Source organism: Petromyzon marinus, chromosome 30 (genome assembly GCF_048934315.1).
Source record: "Petromyzon marinus isolate PM22_M1 ecotype Great Lakes invasive population chromosome 30, UKy_Petmar_22M1.pri1.0, whole genome shotgun sequence".
Taxonomy (NCBI): Eukaryota; Metazoa; Chordata; class Hyperoartia; order Petromyzontiformes; family Petromyzontidae; genus Petromyzon; species Petromyzon marinus.
The window spans coordinates 6,234,949-6,255,341 of NC_133696.1; the positions used below are offsets into that span (position 1 = coordinate 6,234,949).

The window sequence follows — 20,393 nt, forward strand, 5'->3', positions numbered from 1 at the left end:
TGTCCAGGAATCGAACTTGGGTCACCGTGTTCGTTGCGCAACGCCGCTACGCATTGCGTCATCCACTCCAAACTGTCGGACCCCTCCCATCGGCTACTTTGCATTGTTATTGTTATCATCTTTTGGTGGCGCATCAGAATGTTCTGGCAGTAACGCGAGTCTCTCAACAAAATCTCGATGTGCAGCCGTTGCAGGTACAGGAATACCTCGCTCTTTCGTCTCGTTAGGGACCAGAGCATGGACGAATGTCAAAAATGGACGAATGTCAAAGCAGAGCCTTTATTTATCCTTGCTCATTGAGTTTGACTATGCCAAGATTTTCTTGCAAATTGAGAACGTTATGGGTTCCTTTAGCTTTACTATCACCACACTTAGGACTCGTTATGAATATGAACCTCATGGCGGTACTCCAGGGTCCCATAGTAGTCAGTTTGAGTCTATTGATGGTCGGCGATGCGGCAATCGACTCATCTCGACGAGCTGTACTCACGATGCACCACCACTACGGTGCGTTCCAACGTTCAGGGTTTCAGCGCAATCATCGTCCTCGCTGCATTTCGACATCGCGGAGTGTGGCACCGATTTCGGATTGATTGGTTACCCCAGTCGCGGAGTGAAGTAACACCCCTGGAAAAAATAGTGTCCCAGAAATAAAATATTTAATTGCCTCGGCTCATTTTGTATTATTTGGTACCCCGGGGTACCGCCATAAGGATCACACATTAAAGCATAATAATAAGTATTTTACAGTAATCACAAAAACACCGACGTGGTGTGGTAAGGCCTTCATCCAGCAGTGGATTGACCAGAGGCTGTAAATTATCGTTTCATTACTTATTATAATAACAACTACAAGAGTATACCAGCACCATGAGTTTGCTCATTAAAACTAAGAGAGGTTCCAGTGAGACAATCGACAAGGCTCTTTAGCGAGATTTGCGTACATGTATGAATTAATATGCATGCCCGTGCGTATGCGCGTGTGTATGAGTGTATTTAGATTATTTTGCCTCTATAAATTTCCACGTGATAAGCCACTTCGTTGAGCTTTCATTTGTGGCCAGGTTGATTCTGAAAAAGAAGCTAATAGTTCAGTGGGCTTTACCTGGTTAAATAAAAAGTGTAGTATTATTTGTATATGTTTAAGTGATTTGTTTACCTTTCCCATATTTTGTATTGTTTGTTGTTGAAACGTTCTGACCTGCCCCGACTGGACATCTGTGAAAAATAACTTCATAGCTCATCGGATTCCTCCAATATAAATAAATATTCTGATTCTGGTATGTGGTAGCATAGTGGCCCAAGTACGATTCCCAGCTGTGGCTCACATCAGTGGCGATAATTATGTGAACTGAACCCGAGGACAACTCAGTTTTAATTAATTACCCGATGCAGTATGTAAACATCAGCAAAGGGGAGACAAAGGCGGCCGGGAATTGTGTTGGCCACCCATCCCCGTGCATGCCTTCGTAGCTGCTCACTAACAACACTTGCCTCAAAAAGTCTGGTTAAGGCTACAAGGGAGGATCTTTGTCTTTTGTATGGGAGCGAGCGCGTGATGCGGTACCGTTGCCTGTAATGGGTTTGGATTAAATGTTGAATTAATTCATGGATTCCCACCGACGCGACGTACCGGTGCGTCTCAATCTCGCGTCCCGTCCCATGGTCCATTACGCACAGATTGCGGCCGCTGAGAGGCCGCCAGATTTCACGGACATTTCTATTAAGGTTCGAATTCGTCTCCGGTGGGATCGGCCAGCCAATTCCACCGTCTGCCCTCGTGGTCTCCTCCCGGATTCGACTGTGCTTCCCGCGTGCATCCGGAAGACGGAATTTGCACGCGTTGGGCCAATAAAACACTCCGCATGCCCCCAAACCACCACCCCCACCTTCATTTTTCATTCGTTCATTAATTCACTCCACCACCCGCAAAGGTCTCGTTTCCACGTATGTATGTTGAATTTCTTTCGCACCGTACGTATCCAACCGTGATAATCGGAGGTTGCAGGAGAAGAGCTCAAAGAAGAGGCAATTATAAACGTGTGTATGTATATATTAAAAAGATGGAAAATTACCCAGATTGCACATGTCAAATCTCAGAAGCCAAGCAGGCTTTGAGACTGGATTCTAGTGCTTAGATGGATGGCAGGCCCGACATGACGTGTCATAGATTCCTGCGGGGGCTATGTGCTGGACAGCACATCCAAATCCATTGCTGTACTGAACTTCTACGTGCCCACGTCTGCGCTCTCCACCTTCCCCAACCTGCACTAACCTGGACAACTCACGGGGCATGGGGAGGCCCTCTTCCAGTCATGCAGCAGTGGATTGACAAAAGGGCTGTGCGTATATTCTCCTCCAATTGTATTTTATTGTTACATCAGGGCCTTTCTTTGGATGTGTGTAACCGATTCCTGTTTTAGGCACTTTCGCTCGTAAAATAAAAACAACGAAATGGGCCAGATACAACCAATACGCACGAAGTGACGACAATAAAAACACCACACACACACGTGTACAGCAGATCACCAACCTATTTGCTGTACCGAGCCCAAATAAGCGCCGCCACCCAGCTGCTGGTCACGTAAGTGGTCTAACTTGTGCGCGTGATCCTGCAAGCCTGTCTCGGGCGTGCTCAATCACAGACGTCCTCCGCTGCCGCGCACAGGACGTTAAACGAAAACCTTGTACATCTCTCTATCCCCCAAGATGTTTGAGCGAAGGCAAGAGCAAACACGGCCAGCGGTGAATGGAAGAATGGCTGCGGCTGTTGTGCGTGCGTGCGCGGCGTGGAACGTTTTTATCGGGGCCCGAAAGCCTCCGTTTGTTTGACTGCTGAACAGAGAACGCCTAACGTTCGTTTATTTGCACGAACGCCAAAGCCGCGACAAAGCACGAACAGGGGAGAATGTAAAAAAAAATAAACGTGGAGTAACACTGCGCTTGACAGTGCACGGTGTTTTTGTTGTATAATTATAATAATAATAAATGCTGTTAAACGTCTGGTTTTGGGAGCGTTTGGTACTGCTTATGAAGCTGCCCCCACAATAAAATATTGGCTGAGCAAAAAAAAATTAAAAAGCCGCTGCGTGTCTATTAAAATATTAAAGCCGGTGCGTACGAAGAAAACTGCGTCCATTCTGCGCTTTTTATATACACTTGTAAATTGCGCGATTAAACTTCAATCACCATTAGCCTAAGCTTAAAAATAACAAAAAAAAATTGCGCTAGTCCATGTCGTACAAACGTCTGCTGGAACGTTTGACCCTGAGTGTACATTTTTTGGTTACCGGCGAAACTTTTAAACAGTCCTGACAAGGCACAATTCCAAAGAGATTAAGCAAACAATTTCCGAGTGAAAATACATTTGTTGGCCAAGAACGAGACAATGCGCGCTCCCGCTGACGCACAATGGAGCCATTTCAACTCTCGTCCGATCAAATGCAAGCCGACGCGAACACGCGGTCACGAAAGCGATCGCAGCAGCAGCAGAGAGACGTGCTTGGAGTGCGCCTCCCCAGACCCCTCCACAGCTCCGCCGCAAATTCGCCACCCACATTTTAAACTAAGCTAAACAAAAAAATATAATGACAATTTTTTTTATTTTACAAGGTATGCACGTACGTATGCATGTGGAACTTCTTTCGCACCGGAAGGCCCCACTGAGCTGTATGGCTCTTTTTTTTCAGAAGCGACCTAGCCGCAAATGACAGCTCTACGAAGTGGCTTATCATGTTGAAATTTAGAGCAGCCAAATACTCTAAACGCGTGACGTTGATTCTAAATGTGGAGGGGAAAACCGGAAGGCCCGGAGAAAAATCCACGCGACCACAGGGGACAAAGTGCAAATTCCAAATATATAGGCGACAGGGTCGGGATCGAACCCACGACCTCCTGAAAATCAGGCGAGGTAGTTAACATCTCGCAACCGCGGCGTCCCATTGGCTCCTGGAACGACTGCTGGAAATGGCGTAAAGGTTAAAGGTGCAGCCCTGCAATGGCTAGTTTTACGCCACTGCTGGCGGAAGGGGTCTCTAGGAGAGGAAGATCGTGAGAGGCTCTTCGAGAGGAAATAAAAATAGCTCCGCAGCGTTAACAAAAGAATTGCGTGCTGCGGTGAGGGGAGATGGTTAACGAATGTATGGCAAATAGACATGACGTCCGTTACGAAAATGTAATGAACCAACAGGAAGTCAGTTTCAAATATACGGGGAGATCAATTTATGGACGCCCAACAAAACGTAATGGCGGAGAAATTTGAGAAAAACAGCATTTGATTAAAAAAGCCTCGACACGTCTGCCATCCTTATCGCACCGCACTCACCAAATCCTTTATCGCTCTCAACTGCGAGAGGTGGAGCCATCGTTCGGAGGAGGAGGAGTCGATCGGCCGTTGAAAGTTCAGGGGGTCATGAGAAGTGGTGGGACATCTATTAATGGATCGCCCCGAATTATGAACAGGAAGTCAATTTCAAACAACAATAAACAGGAAGCCTGTTTTTCGAGTATATAACAGAGCACGAGGCCCGTTGCTCAAAGTAAAACTCCAACTCAGGTTTCGTCCACCGGGGCCTACTGGCCTTCCCAAACCAATGTTTTCCAGCAACATTTTATTTAAGCTCGCAAAAAGAAAATATCTGGACAGGCTTCCACATACATGGGGGGGGGGGAGGAGGGGGGGGAGTGAAAAAAACCAAACCCCATAACATTTTTTCTTCTTACTTTCCTTTCTTCACGTGGAGAATTACACTTCCCGTCTATTCAGTCCACATTGGGCTCCGCCGCGTGCGGCCGACGCGAATTCCTCAACAATCGCGTGGAGCAATCATTTTTTGGCAAAGCCGCGCGCACGCCATCGCCACCGCGGTGTTTTACGAAAGCCCCCTCCTCCGCCTTCCAGCGTCCGCCGCCATCCCTCTCTCTCTCCCTCCCTCTCTCTCGCTCTCCCTCTCTCTCTCTCCCTCTCTCTCTCTCCCTCTCTCTCGCTCTCCCTCTCTCTCGCTCTCCCTCTCTCTCTCTCTCCCTCTCTCTCTCTCTCCTCTCGCTCTCCCTCTCTCTCTCTCCCTCTCTCTCCCTCTCTCTCTCCCTCCCTCTCTCTCGCTCTCCCTCTCTCTCGCTCTCCCTCTCTCTCTCTCTCCCTCTCTCTCGCTCTCCCTCTCTCTCGCTCTCCCTCTCTCTCGCTCTCCCTCTCTCTCGCTCTCCCTCTCTCTCGCTCTCCCTCTCTCTCTCTCCCTCTCTCTCGCTCTCCCTCTCTCTCTCTCTCCCTCTCTCTCTCTCTCCTCTCTCTCTCTCTCTCTCCCTCTCTCTCTCTCTCCTCTCTCTCTCGCTCTCCCTCTCTCTTCTCTTTCTCCTGGCCCCCGGACCGAGCCCCGCTGACGTGAATGGGAGAAACCGTTTCCTGAAAAAGCGCCGAGAGTGTGCGGCTTATTAGCCCGGCACATCATTCACCGTGTCCGAGCCCCCGGCTTTGATTTATCATTGATTTGGGCAACGAGTGTGGGTTCGTGGGGGGGGGGGGGGGGCGTGAGCTGCGTCAAACCAGCCTGCTCGATCCCAAAGCCAAGGTTTGTATTTTGCTTTCACTGACGCAAATGCCAAGCCTTCCTGGTGCGGCTGTTGTTGTTGTTATTGCTGCTCTGGGGGGGGGGGGGGGGGGGGGGGGGGTGGAGGTTAGGGGAGGGGGAGTGCGGCAATGGCAATGTCATCGGGACTTCAAGTGGAGATGTCACGACGACGATGACGGTGCTTTTATCCGCCGGTGATATTAAAAATCGCGCGGTGCCCTTCACAGTCACGGGTTCACGGCGTGCGTCCTTGCCGTGAAGCGAGACGCTCGCTCGTCGGGAAAACGTAACAAGAAAATAGATAAGCGGACAAAAAAAAACGTCTCCTTCACAACATGTCTGCGTCTCCGCGTAGAGATAACCTTACACAAGAATCAGCCCCACGGCCTTCTGGGAGCACGTACTCTTTCTATCGTAGCAGCAGCAGCAGCCATCGTTCTTCTTAAAAAAAAACAAAGAGCAACTCTCACAATTTGCCGTTTCACTGTGATCAAACTCAGAAGATCCCTGGGGTTTGAGCTACCAAGAAGCTCATGGTTCACCCTAAACCGCATCCACTACACAAACCATGACGGCAGATGCGGATGCCTGATGCACAAATGGAAAATTAAAAACTCTCCAGTTGTGTGCGACTGTGGGTCATCCAGAACAGGCCGTGCAACGTGTAACGACGCAATGCCCGATCCACAAAACACGAAGGAGACATCACAGCGATACCACTCCGTGCTACTCCCGACGCGATTATCTCTGGGCTTGACCACCTGAGTGTGAAATTGTGGTTGTTGCTGTGCATCTGCATCGTCAGCCGTATGAAAGATGAAGAAGAAATCCAATGATTAATTTTATCCGAGCACACCACATCCGGTAAATCTCGCTCACAATGGCTGTGGTTTCACTACGGTAATGTCTCGAGGTCTACTCCAGTCAACCAGCGGCCCGCAAAATATTCAGTGAGGGGGAAAAAATGCTGCGGGTGTAATTGTGTAAGATTAAAAAATTCTCATTTTAATTTAAATTTACATTCCTCTATTGCATTCCACTGCTGGAGGAAGGCCTCTCCTATGCCGTGTCGGTCATGAGGGTTGTTTGAATATATACCCTTTGGTTCTATTCGGTAAAGTCACGTAGGTAAAACAAATTAAAATAATATATACTTCACCACACGGGCCAGTGCGCGCTGGCAACCAACCAGGCTTGTAGCGCAGTGCACTTACCACTGCGCCACCACTCCCTTCCCGGCCCTGGGGTAGACAAATAATCATCAGGTCCAACTTAAAAACATCCACCGCACTTTACTCAAAAAGTTGTCCAGAATTGCGCCACGCGGACATTTTTAAAGTAAGTTGCAGCAGGACACTTTCTTTTGTTTTGATCCAGTCTCCGTTTTAACAACACGCCGCTAAAAAATGTTTTTGTCGTTAACATAAAAAAAAAACTCTTTTTCGTTAACAGTTTTTATTAAAAACGTTTTCCCGTGAAGGCGTAACTTTTTCCGTTATAGAAAAATAAATAATGCAATTGAAACAAAATCACATTACTCCTCCGTAAGCGCGTTCCAAGTTAACAAAGTGTTTTAGCAGCAGACGGTAGTTGTTGTTCTAACAGAAGGGGCTACGAGAGATTGACTTGACGAGGGGGGGGAGGGGGGCGTCTGATCTTGTACCTTAATCTCAGTGGCCTGGCGGCTCCATAGCCCAGCCTCTCGCGGGTGCACTAGGGGACATTAGAAAGGCTGCAGGAGGGGAATTTATATAAACATCTGCAGAAACCCGCATGAGATGAGAGAAAACCTGGCACTTCTTCACACACACACACTCCTCGCTCCGTCTGTCTCTCTCTTCTCCTCTCGCTCTCTCTCTCACGTTTGCCGAGCCCCTTTCTCTCCAGGATCCCTCCCGCCCGCCTGCCCTCCCGCTCGCTGACAACCTCGTTCGATTTCAGACAGCTGAACGCAGCTGTGTGGTCAGCTCGCCAAACTGTACACTTTTTTGGACAAGGTTCAAAGGTCGTCCGGCCAAACATCTGCTAACGATTCGGGTGGCTAATGGGGAGAAGGAGACCGGGCGTTTGGGAGGAATGTGCAGCGCTCGCCGAATGTCGCGATTTTTTTTACTTTTTTGTTGTTTTCTTTATTAATCCTGGGTTGCGTTCACCCCCACCCCAGCCATTTAATAACATTTTTTTTTACATCGTGCATCTCCCCCTCTGGCGAATAAAGTCCGTCCTGTAACACGACACCAGATATGTATTCCACTAAGCTTCTGGATCGACGCGCGCGCATTTGACGTGGGACGACGGACTGTGGGGGTCACGAGAGGCGGCCGCTGGGTGGGCCGAAGAGCAATAACTTCAGATCGTATCGCGGATCGCGCTCATAAAAAAAAAAATAAAGAAACGCGCGTCGCCCTTAAAGAGAGAGAAGAGACGCATCCAAAACGTATACATTGTTTTTTTTTGTCAGTCTCTCCTTGGCATGTCCTCACACCGCAAGGCATTGTGCAAACCGCTTCGAGCGTTGTTTATTGTAAAATAAATAAGTAAATAAAATATATACACGTAGCTTTTGAGAGGAAAAAAAAACATGGGAATGGACCATTACCGTGGCCGTTGTTAATCTGCAGCGTGTACAGCAGTGTATTTATTCACAGCGATGCGAATGATTAAGAAAACTTGGCATGGCGTGGTTTGGAGGAAAGTGAGCCAAGCAAAAAGGAGTTCAAATATGCTATACTTACACTTCTCTACTTAATGCTCCAATTTATTTTAACATGCATAACACGAATGCTCTCTGAACACGAAACTGTAATTATTGAAAAAAAAAGACTACTTGTTCGGAGTGAAAGGCTTTAGGGGTTCTTCCCTCAAATGTGTGGGGTTTTCTCTGGGCACTCCCAACGTTGGAAAGATTTGAATTATATGGTTCTGTCGGTAAAGTCACGTCGATAGTAAAAATACTAACAATAAAATATATATATTTTAAAAGTGATTAAAAAAAGAATAAATCAAATTATTCACTTTATTTTGATTATTTTATTGTTATTATTTTCTCTATCTGCGTGACTTAACCGAAATAACCATATTATATGAATTCCTGCAGTCACGAAAGTTTAAAGTCAAAGATTTGTAATGAAATGTCACAAAGGACGTGGCCACATTTCCGAGAGTGGGCGGCGGTGGGGCGCTACCCTTAAAGCGATGCTTTCCTGTGGCAAAAAGTAAAATATACACATTTTTTTTACACACAGAACAACATCGTATAGCCGACTCCCTGGGGAACGAATGAGATACGTAAAGTGGATGTGTGGACAGGTCAGATGAGTGAACATCGATTGAAAATGGCAGTTACACCACGGCGCCCTCACAGTACACTTGATGCCGGCGGTTGATTGGTCAGGGTGGATATGGGACGGTGGGTTCAGGTGACGTATACACATGGCGTAAAAAAACAAATGAGGTCAAGGAGAACTCTCGTTTTAAAAGAGGTCTTCCGACCAAACATTTTCCGACCGCACCTTCTCGCGCTCCCTCCGTCAAACCGACAGGTCACCGATGACAGGCGAACTCTGCCGATCGTCGAATGCCCCGCGCGGATCGAGCGCTCCTCATCAAGAGTCCGGGCCCTCTCCTCGTCAGAGCCCGGGCCCTCGTGTGCCTGGTGTCCCGCTCAAATACACAACGCACCTCCCCTCCCATGGTAAAAGCAAACATCTGGAAATTATAAATTAGCCTCCAGGGGGTGTTTTGTACCAACGCGCGTCCTCAGTGCACGCGGCAAATAAACAAAACCGTCAGATAAACGACTCGCACGGAGCTAATGGCCAAAGTAGACGGATAAACGAGCAGATAAAGACGCGCACAGCCAGCGTGGCTTTACTCGTGTTGCCAAAAAGTGTCACGGGGTACATTGTACCGCGAAGGCAGCGGGGCGGGCGGCGCAAGATTCATTTATTATTCATTTAACCGAATCTTGGCGAGAACGGCAAAACGGCATTATTAACGCTCGACCGCTGCTGTTGCTTTGGAGCAATGTCACAGGGCTACGGCGGAGAACGTGAAATGAAACAAATTCTGCCGTGGATATTATTCACAGACGACAACGACAACAACGACGGGCGATTATTTGCAGTAATGTGGTGGTAATTGCGAGCCGCAGGCACAGTGGATGCTTGAGGGTCACCACCGGGGGGGGGGGGGGGGTACTCGAAGCAACATTAAAACACAAATTTGAGGCCATCCCTCTCAGTTTCCAAACACCTGGGGAGATGACATCAGAGGTGTAGACTTGAAATGCATTGAGATAAGAGCTGTAGGCAAGAGACAAATACGGAATTCAATGAGAGAAGGGAGATTATCAAGATGGAGTAAGCGGATTAATGAGCCGTTTGATGTTAATTATTATTATAATTCGAGCTAAAATTGGGTGTATTGCTATTGTTTCACGAATCTGGTGGTGCGAAAGGTGGGTGGTCATCATCGTTATCATCGTCGTCGCTTGTTAACTGATCACCCGAAGCGTTGAAATAAACCGGACAACTTATTTTGCTTAATGACCTCATTCGTAGGTATGTATCTCCTCCTACACCATAAAAAAACAATAGAATTGCGAGCTCCTTGAGCTACTAGGGGCCCTAAGCCCGTGCTTAGTTTGCTCACTGCAGTCGCCAGCGCCGCGCAGGGGGGGCCGCAGAACCGAATTTCCAAGGGCCCTGGTGGCATTCACGAGGTTTCTTCTCAATTCCACGACGGATGCGGTGCCAAACCACCGATGGCGGAATCCTTCGTGGGGTATTCGCCACAACGATGGGGCGAACTCCGGAAATTGGCCCCATGAGACGAACCGAGTGGCGGCCAAGAATTTTCGACCGTCCGGCGGATTTAAAAAAAATATATATATCTTTTAGTTACTTTCAAAACAAAAATCGCCGACGCAAATGCCTGCCAGCTCACGCGCCGATGTTCGCGCCCCCGAAGTCCAATCAAATTATAAAACGGTCCGATCGAACCTCCCTCCTCCCGCCCCACCACCCACACTTTTGGTGTTTGCAAATGGCCTCATAGTTTGATATTTGATAAGGTTTGGATTCACCGTCAACGTCAAGTGGGGTGTTTTGTTGTTGTTAATGAAGCAGGTTGTTGCATTGCGCGATCGTGGAAGACCAAGATATGTGTTTATACTGGAAAAATCCGATGAGCTATGAAGCTCTTTTTCACAGATGTCCAGTAAAGGGGGCGGGTCAGAACGGTAAGATGGCGGTGGCTCGGTGAGACCTTCACATCTAGCGGTGGATTAACAATGGCTACTGCTGCTGTTGATGATGATGGCGATCAGCTCTGGTTAGTTAACTCACAAAACCGTATCACTGCTTTGTCGTAGTGGATTGTGGTGTAGAATGTTTGTATGCAGTAGCGTCCTACTTTTCTACCATCTTGTTTGTTTAAATGGAATCCATATTCTTAGCTCTTTCGGTAAAGTCACGTCGAAGGGAAACAATAAAGTAATAAAATATATAAAACAATAAAAATTCTCACGAAGTTTCGACCATAACACAAACGGTCATCATCAGGTGTGAAAACCAACGCCTGATGATGACCGTTTGTGTTATGGTCGAAAGGTCGTGAGAATTTTTATTGTTTTATGTATATTTTATTATTGTATTGTTTCCCTTCAACGTGACTTTACCGAAAGAGCTAGGAATATGAATTACTGCAGTCACGAAAGCTTTCAATCAAAATTTAAATGGAATCCATCACAATGGAGCGTATTTCAACTCACAACTTAATCACCGCTTCCTCAACGTCTTTTGTGCAGTTAGACAACAACATACGAAGGACATGTACATCATCAAAATATAAAGCTGATCCTCTTTGCAAAGAGGACAGGTGTTTAAGAAGGATGTACACGTTTGCGGCGAGTAGAATCCGAGATGGTCCCGATATTTGTCCTCCCCCTTTGCCCCATTCACCAATCCGCATTAACCAGTGTGGTGAAGTATGGTACAAAAAAAACCTCGATGACCAAAGCAGTGTGGGGGAGGCCTTCATTTCAGCATTGAAATAAAAAGGGCTGTACATTATTAGTTTGCTATTTCAGAGATTTTCATCCGTCCCATTAGCTATTATATGTAATTATTTATATAAAAAAACATTTCTACTTTAATAAAAAGCACCTATTTGAATAATATAGTTCAAAACTGTTAATCGGAAACCCGATAACCCACTCAACAGCGGATGCAAACAAGTACACACTTTTAAAAATATACTTTTGGCAATTACGTGCACCGCCAACACCACAACAACAACAATAATAACCTTCACCACCAGCACCACAAACACAACAACAACACCGTGCATACCACCAAAAACTCCGCACAGCCCCAGTGACCCGTCACGTGGCAGCACGTATGAAGGAGACGGGCGTTGCGGCCCCTGCGTTGGCCACCAAGAAAAAAAATAAACTGCTCGCACGCACGCGCGCACGCACGCACGCGCGCCGAGGAGAGAGACGAGACGGAGAGAGGAGGAGGAGGACGAGGAGGGCCCCCGCGGGCGCATGCGGCCGTGCGGGTGCGCGCGGTGGCGGGCAGGCGGGTGAGCCGCGGGGTGAGACGCGAAGAGTTTGCGCGCAATCGGAGGAGAGAGGCGGTGGGCGGTGGCGAGGTGGCGCCACATTTATTTTTCCCGTCGCTTGCGCCCCGCGAGTTTGTGAAGTTTAAAGGTAAAGGCCTTCGCGGAGGAGAACGTGAATTGTGGCTCGGGCACCACGACATCAGGACCGACCCGGCAACCGCCCGCCGCCTTCCCAGCGCCTGCTCCAGGCAGGACTCCCGCCACTTTATCGCATCTGAGATGTAAATTCTGGAGCGCAGTTCTGTGTAGGTAGGGATGGCGGGTGGGTCCATAGGGGGTGGGGTGCAATGGGGGCTCGGTATCTGGGCACGCTATCTTTGACGGCAGGATTAGCGGCTGGAATGTGAACACAGAGCCGGGAGCTGCAGACATCGCCGCGTCAATCTGCCACTGCCGAGCAGCGCGAAGCGACGACAGCGGCGGCGAGAACGCCATCAGGGCTCAGCATCATTGAGCGCCGCCGCTGAGATTTAAAAAAAAAAATTTGGAAGAGGCCGACTATTTTGTTGTTGTTGTTCTGTTCGGAGGTCAGCGCAGATCAGGGGCAGGTCATTGCGGGGCAGGTCATGGCAGGTCAGGGCACGTCAGGGCACGTCAGGGCAGGTCAGGGAAGGTCAGGGAAGGGCAGGTTGTCAAAAATCCTCCGTGGGTGGCGGCGGGTCACCTGGCCGCCACCGCCAGCGCACCCGTGACCCCACCCGTGACCCCATCTAAACCACACGCGGCACGCCATTTGTGGCTACCGTAAAGCGCTCCACGGCGGGACGTCGGCCACCAACTAACTCGTTTGGGGCCCCTTTTTTGTATTGTTTTTGTTGGTACAATTATTTGAACAATGATAACGTACAGACCGCTGTCAATCCACTGCTGGATGAAGGCATCGGTCCATGAGGGGTTTTTTTTTACGACCAAGGATGGTGACTGCGGGTTTGGCAGAAATGCGCCTGGAGACCAATTTCTGGTTCTGCAATGACTTCAGAATCAGCATAAGAATATTACTTTAAACTGGGGGAATCCGATGAGCTATAAAGCCCTTTTTCATAGATGTCCAGTGGGAGTGGCTCAGAAGGTTGCAGCAACGAACGATAGAAAAACAAGATAAGAGTGAAGAGTGCAGGTAAGTGAAGCAAATCACAAATTTTACTTAAATTTAATATTTTTTATTTTACCAGGTAAAGCCCACTTAGCATTATCTTCTTTTTCAGAAGTGACCTCGCCACAAATGATAGCCCAACGAAGTGGCTCATCATGTGGAAATTTACATCAGCCAAATCATGTAAATTAAATGTTGTTTTGCCAAAAAAACTCACCACTAACTCGTTCAGCCTACTCGTCACATACGTATGAAGAGTCATTCTAATAACGTTGTCACCTGCACTAACAGGCACCCTACACCTGCACCGGGAAATAGACTTTCACGGACCTGCCAAGGTCTCAGTCTACCTGATGTTAATGATCGTATCATCAGCAGCCTACGTATAATGTTCAGCCGTCGTTTGTCAATACACCGCTGGATGAAGGCCCTCGCCTCCACGCACCGTGGCGGGCATTGTGGCTGTTTGGCCATTATCAGCCCTACGTAAAACTGCAATAAACAAACATCTTCAGAACAAAAATAAGAATAAAAAGCGATCCGTCCGAATGGCGTGATATTTTCAGTGACCGCGACACCGCGACTTATCAAACATTCCTCAACATCAATTGCGCTGGCTTTGCGTGCGTGGGTACGTGGGTACGTACACATGTACAAAGGCTCCACTTATATCCTTTGACAGACTGATGGGGCAAGTGCTGTTAGCGAGCAGCTATGAAGGTCGGCACGGTACACGAGGGGGTGGGTGGCCAACACCACGCCCGACCGCCTTTGTCTCCCCAATGGCGATGTTTACACATCGCAGCCAGGTACTCATTTGAGGCCGAGTCGACCTAGGGGAGGCCCAGGACCGGTTCAGATAATCGTCACTGTGGTGTTGGCCGTGGCCGTGAGCGGGAATCGAACTCGGGTCGCCGGGATCGTAGCGCAGCGCGCTAACCGCTACACCGCCGCTCCCCACACACGCATCAACACACACAACACATAAACACACACACGCACAAACACACACACATAAACACACGCACACACACACGCGTGTGTGTGATGAACACTCCTCGGAATGAGACGCCCCAGACGCACAAAACCCCGCACAGGAAAATGAAACCCAACCGCCTCCAAACAAAAATAATACCGCCCCCCCCCACACACTCACGGGAGCGCGTGATTTACCGGTTTACAGTGCCGCAGAGCGCCCACCACAGCCACGTGTTACCCCCCCCCCCCCCAATGTGTCCCCCCCTCGGAGTGAACGCAAAAAGCTGGGGGGGGGGGGGGTAGCGGTCGGCTCGACCGCGCCACGAACCCGGGAGAGCCGAGTTCGAAGGCCCCGCTCACGACCAACGTGTGTGGCGAATATCTCAAGAGGTTGCCTCTCGGCTCTTAACGAGAACCCGGTGCCCCACCCCCCCCACCCTGTGATAAACGTCGCCACTGCACCAATGGAGAGACAAAGGCGGCCGGGCACGGTGACTGTCGCTGTGCGTCGCGGTGGCCTTAGCAGGTGCTTCGCTAACAGAGCTTGCTCCCCCCACAGTCTGTTGAGGCTACACAGGTTACTTTGTAATCGCAGCCGTTAGCGGCAACATGCCATCCAATCCGATGCGGCGTTATAGGTTAAAAGGGCAAAGGCGCAGCCCTGCAGTTGCTTGCTCACTCCGCTGTTGGCAGAAGAATGAACCTCCAGTAATGAGGGAGCTCCAGAGAGCAACCTCTGGAAGGCATGTCTCCTCTTCCGTGCTGCCCATATGCATCGGAAGATATGGGCAGTTACCCACACTATACCCCACCATGTGACGTGCCAAGTGACTAAATATCGGTTGTGTACCGCGTACAAATGACAAGAAGACCTGATGATGCAGGCGGTGATGAGTGTTGTTGTTGTTGTTCGGAAAAAAATGGAAGGAACCGGAAAGAGAGGAAGACCGAACAAGAGAGAATGGCTTAACGACGAGGACGTAAGAGAATTGGTGCCAGAGAGATGTGGCACGCTACTTGAGCATATTGGCACAAGGCAGAGAGAGGGAAAGTGGAAACGAATGACGAAATGTGCAGTGGACACTTACGGGGCTATCTGCTCGTGGATCGTGACGATGACAAACGTGACCGCATCTCCTTGATGCTGTGCAATGGGAATATTTGTGTTTATATAAAGACAAAGGCAGTCCAGTCATAGGCAGCGAAGAAAGGCATTCTTGGGCATGGACTTGAACGTTGGCAGGGAGTCAACAGCACAGATGGACGGCGAAGGCGACGCTAGACGCTGGGGGCAGCAGAGGAAACTGAGCAGAGGGCGAGTGGAGGCATCCACAGAAGGGGGGGTGGGGGTTGCTGGAGCAGAGAGTGAGGTGAGAGGGGAGGGAGGAGAGTGAGGTGAGAGGGGAGGGAGTAGAGTGACATGAGAGGGGAGAGGTATGAGAGTGCGTGGAGTAGAGTGAGATGAGAGAGGAGAGGTAGGAGAGTGCGTGGAGTAGAGTGAGATGAGAGTGGAGGGAGGAGAGTGCGTGGAGTAGAGTGAGATGAGGGGAGAGGTAGGAGAGTGCGTGGAGTAGAGTGAGATGAGAGGGGAGAGATAGGAGAGTGCGTGGAGTAGAGTGATATGAGAGGGGAGAGATAGGAGAGTGCGTGGAGTAGAGTGAGATGAGAGGGGAGATGGTGGGAGAGTGCACGGAGGGGAGTAGAGCAGTTGGTTGATGTGGTCCCGTTTATGGTTGCTGAGACGAGTACCATCCTCCAGGAGGAGACAACCCCCCTCCCGCTCGAAGATCGTCGATAGCCGGTGGTGGCGATGTACCATGGGGCAGGACAAATGTTACTCACGTGCCGCGCGTGTTTACCGAGGGCAAGGCGTGTACACGTAGGCAACACGGCTAACCCGTGTTTGTCTCCCTCGGGATAACCATCTCCAGAAGCCCCCCCCCCCCCCCCCAGGGGGATTAGTTACAAGGGGGCGTCTTGCTGGCTGAGTCATCTCTCGTGAAATGATGCTAGGATTGCATCTAGGGGTGCAATGATGCATCGATGCGCCGATTAATATACATTTTTTAGTTCACGATACAGGTATCGCGTCGCTTGTGTGCGCACGAAGCTGTGCGTTTGAACTATAAACTAAACTTTTGGTTGTACAAGGTGGTAAGGTCCACTGAGCTACACATCTCTTTTTCAGAAGCGACCTGGTTATCACAAATGATAGCTCAGCGAAGTGGCTTATGACGTGGAAATGTATAGCAGCCGCATACTCTAAATATTCTAAAGGAGTGATTTTGTCGGAATGTAAATACTGTTGTGTTTTCGAGGCTGCAACCTCATTCGCAAAAACAAGACGGAAAAATGAAACCATGAAGGTCACTTATCTTTACCACCAAATGTACGGACACATTCTTAATATTTTTTTCATAGAAATGTTTTCAAACTCTGGTCCCACACGCTAAACCAAATTAATAAACATTGTCCTGGCCAAAACGACTAAACATCCAAATGCAGGGCCCTTCTGCAAACGTCTTAAAGCTTGAGGAGGGTTTTTTTCTGCGTAAATGATCGATTTTTGTAATTATAATTATTATTTATCTTTAATAAAACCAACAAGCGGCGTCATTTAACGGTTTTGTTTCTCTTTGAAAGGTCACATAATTAATCAGCACCGCACAAATTAAGATTAAAAAAAAATCTCCCTGATGATTTGTGTACAATTTTAAATTAATTAACCTGCTACGCTCTACTACAGTAAAATCAATAAATTAGAGTTGGTTTAATCTTTGCTTCACAAACATATTTAAGCCACTAGGATGTGATTGCAGTACCCACTTTAAAGATTATATTGTTTTCCCCAACATCACCTATATCCTTCTCAATACTTGTCTAATAAAACTGTGCTCAACTGTCAGTAATATTTTTTGTTACCAATTGTAAATAATTTGAGGACATTTCTAAAATCCCGTAGGATGAACAAGGTGTGAAAATGTTAGGTCACAGATTTGTTTTAACCGAGGTCAAAGGTCACAGATCAAAGATCGCCCATCGTCAATACCACAGGTTCCCAGTTCCTTCCGGTCAGAACGAGCCAATCACTCGTATTTGCACGACAAATATGATTCGAGTGGGTGCCGTGACTGACGGACAGACGGACGAACGGATGTTCTTACAAATGGAGATTGGTAAGATGCGTCATAATTCACCAACGCATTGTATTGTATGGGCAATAGGCTAGAGCTGCTAAGAAAGGTAATGGAAAGATACAGGTAGGACATCCTTAGGATTGGCACAAATGAGATGGACAGGAACGGGCGTGATGGCTGTGAAGTTATCTGGTCCGCGGAAGATTCGACGGAGCCAGATATAACCCTGGGCAACATTCAGATCGTACGGAGTAGGGAAAAAACTGCTTGGGAGGGTCACACGGTGGTAGGTTGTGAGGTTTTGCACGACGAAATGGTCTCGCCCCCCTGCCTGCTCCCCGACGCTTTCCCCGAGACATCTGCTGGCAGTGATCGCTATGGTCCCGAGGGACAGCCTCCGCTCCAACCTTCACCTCTCTCGACAATTCTCCTTTCCTGGTCAACCCCCCCCCCCCCCACGCCTGATGTCATTCATTCATTTATTCGTGGTCAAAGAAAAAAACAACAAAAAGAACACGGAGCCGTGCCAGAATAGCCGCGTCAATATTATTGATTCCCCTGACTTTGGAAGCCACCCGTGCGATAGCAATTATCGACGGCCGGGGAGGGTGGGTGGGGAGGGCAGAAAATTTAAACCGGTCACAATTTTAAGATGCTTCGGTAGAAACATCGGCGCGCGCGTGGCACACACGTGTGTGACCGGCGATGTCACGCCACGCAGGCGCACAGTGTGCCCTATTGTGTGTTCGACATCGCTTCGTAATGGAAGTCACCTGTCCAACAGCACGGAACACACACACACACAAAAACACACACAACAGCAACAACGAATCTGAGCAAAATAAAGCTGGTTGAGGTGCGCTTTGCACCTGGCACCAGGACAATTTATATGGGCGTCACGGTGGCGGAATGTTAACTACCTCGCCTGGTATACAGGAGGTCGTGGGCTTGATCACAGCCCTGATACCTGCATATTTGGAGTTTGCGTGTCTCTCTCTCTCATCATCATCACGGTGGCTAGGAGATGTTAACTACCTCGCCTGGTATACAGGAGGTCGTGGGATTGATCACAGCCCTGACACCTGCATATTTGGAGTTTGCGTGTCTCTCTCTCATCATCATCATCACGGTGGCTAGGAGATGTTAACTACCTCGCCTGGTATGCAGGAGGTCGTGGGCTTGATCACAGCCCTGACACCTGCATATTTGGAGTTTGCGTGTCTCTCTCTCTCTCATCATCATCACGGTGGCTAGGAGGTGTTAACTACCTCGCCTGGTATGCAGGAGGTCGTGGGCTTGATCACAGCCCTGACACCTGCATATTTGGAGTTTGCGTGTCTCTCTCTCTCTCTCTCATCATCATCACGGTGGCTAGGAGATGTTAACTACCTCGCCCGGTATGCAGGAGGTCGTGGCTTCGATCCCAACCATGACGCCTGCTGTATATTTGGAGTTTGCGTGTCTCTCTCTCTCTCATCATCATCACGGTGGCTAGGAGATGTTAACTACCTCGCCCGGTATGCAGGAGGTCGTGGGTTCGATCCCAACCATGACGCCTGCTGCTGTATATTTAGAGTTTGCGTGTTCTCCCAGTGGTCACGTGGATTTTTTCCGGGTCCTCCGGTTTTCCTTCCACATTCAGAATCAACGTGTGTTTAGAGTATTTGGTTGCTACACATTACCACGTGATAAGCCAAGCCACTTCGTTGAGCTATCGTTTGTGGTCAGGTCGCTTCTTAAAAAGAGCTATACAGCTCAGTGGGCCTTACCTGGTAAAATAATTCGTAGTTTACTTTATTAACACTGGCGTGCAATGGCCACAAACACGCCATTCGTTATTATCGAGCACGTCAATTGACTACAATGTACCACGACAGCAATTGATAATCAACAATAAAAAGTTACGCTCATTTCTTAGCTTCGCCAGCGGGAGTGGATAAGCAGCTGGGTTTCGATTCCGGGCCACGGCCAACATCAGTGGCGAGTGGCAATCGGAACCGATTCGTGGACCTGTGCGTCCCATCTCATTTCACCCACATCTCATATCACCCCACCCTCGCTGACTAGCGAGGTGAAGAACGGTAAAAAAAATAATAATAGTGATACAGCATCGGCGAGGCCTTCATCCGGCAGTCGCCGTTAAATATCCTGCTCCACGTTTAAAACCAATCTCAGGGACCGTCACTAAACTGCTTTTTGCGTTTCGATTGTTGTCCTTTCACCCACCCACCCCCAAGCACCTCCGATTAGCACGGTTGGCTACGTACGGTGGAGCGTTCGAAGTTCAACGTACACACGGCAACGTCGAATGATGGAAAATAGAAAGGGGTGCGCAGAAGGATGAAAGTGTAAAACGACGTGGAAACGCCCGGGTGAAAACACGGGAGTTCGCGTTCCCCTCGCCCCGCGCGGGGGGGTCTGGTTTGTGCGGCGTCGCAGCGTACACACGGAGGGCCTATTTCTACCCAAAAGTCAAGAATCATAATCGTTATTTGGACTGCAGGAAGGATCCCGATGATCTATGAAGCTCTTTGTGCACAGATGTTCAGTAGAGGGCCGATCAGCAAGTTACAACAAACAATACACAACAACAACGACAGTAAGTGTCAAATAGAGAAACAGGTTATCAAGTAACGAGATATAAATAAGTAATAAGATCAAAGTTGTTACGTCCGATTTATCAAGCTTGGGCAAGGCAGTAAAAGCAGCAACAACACAAGAGTTCCAGACCACACCAAGATGCCACCACACAGCAGGAGTAAACCCTCAATACAATGGGCACATTCACATTGAACTATCTGCACGCAGGTATATTGTGCGATGATGAATTCACTCAGATGCGCGGTCAGAAGTGAGACAACACTGTGTGTATGTACTGTGTGTATGTACTGTGTGTGTACTGTGTGTGTACTCTGTGTGTGTGTGCTGTGTGTGTACTCTGTGTGTGTACTGTGTGTGTACTGTGTGTGTACTCTGTGTATGTGCTGTGTGTGT

The 20,393-nt window shown here is 48.7% G+C and overlaps 1 protein-coding gene across 2 annotated transcripts in view; it reads right to left on the bottom strand.

Moving 5' to 3' along the window:
* LOC116947514 (prickle-like protein 2) overlaps positions 1 to 20,393 on the bottom strand; it is a 223,020-nt gene that overhangs the window by 170,031 nt on the left and 32,596 nt on the right. The window lies entirely within an intron of this gene.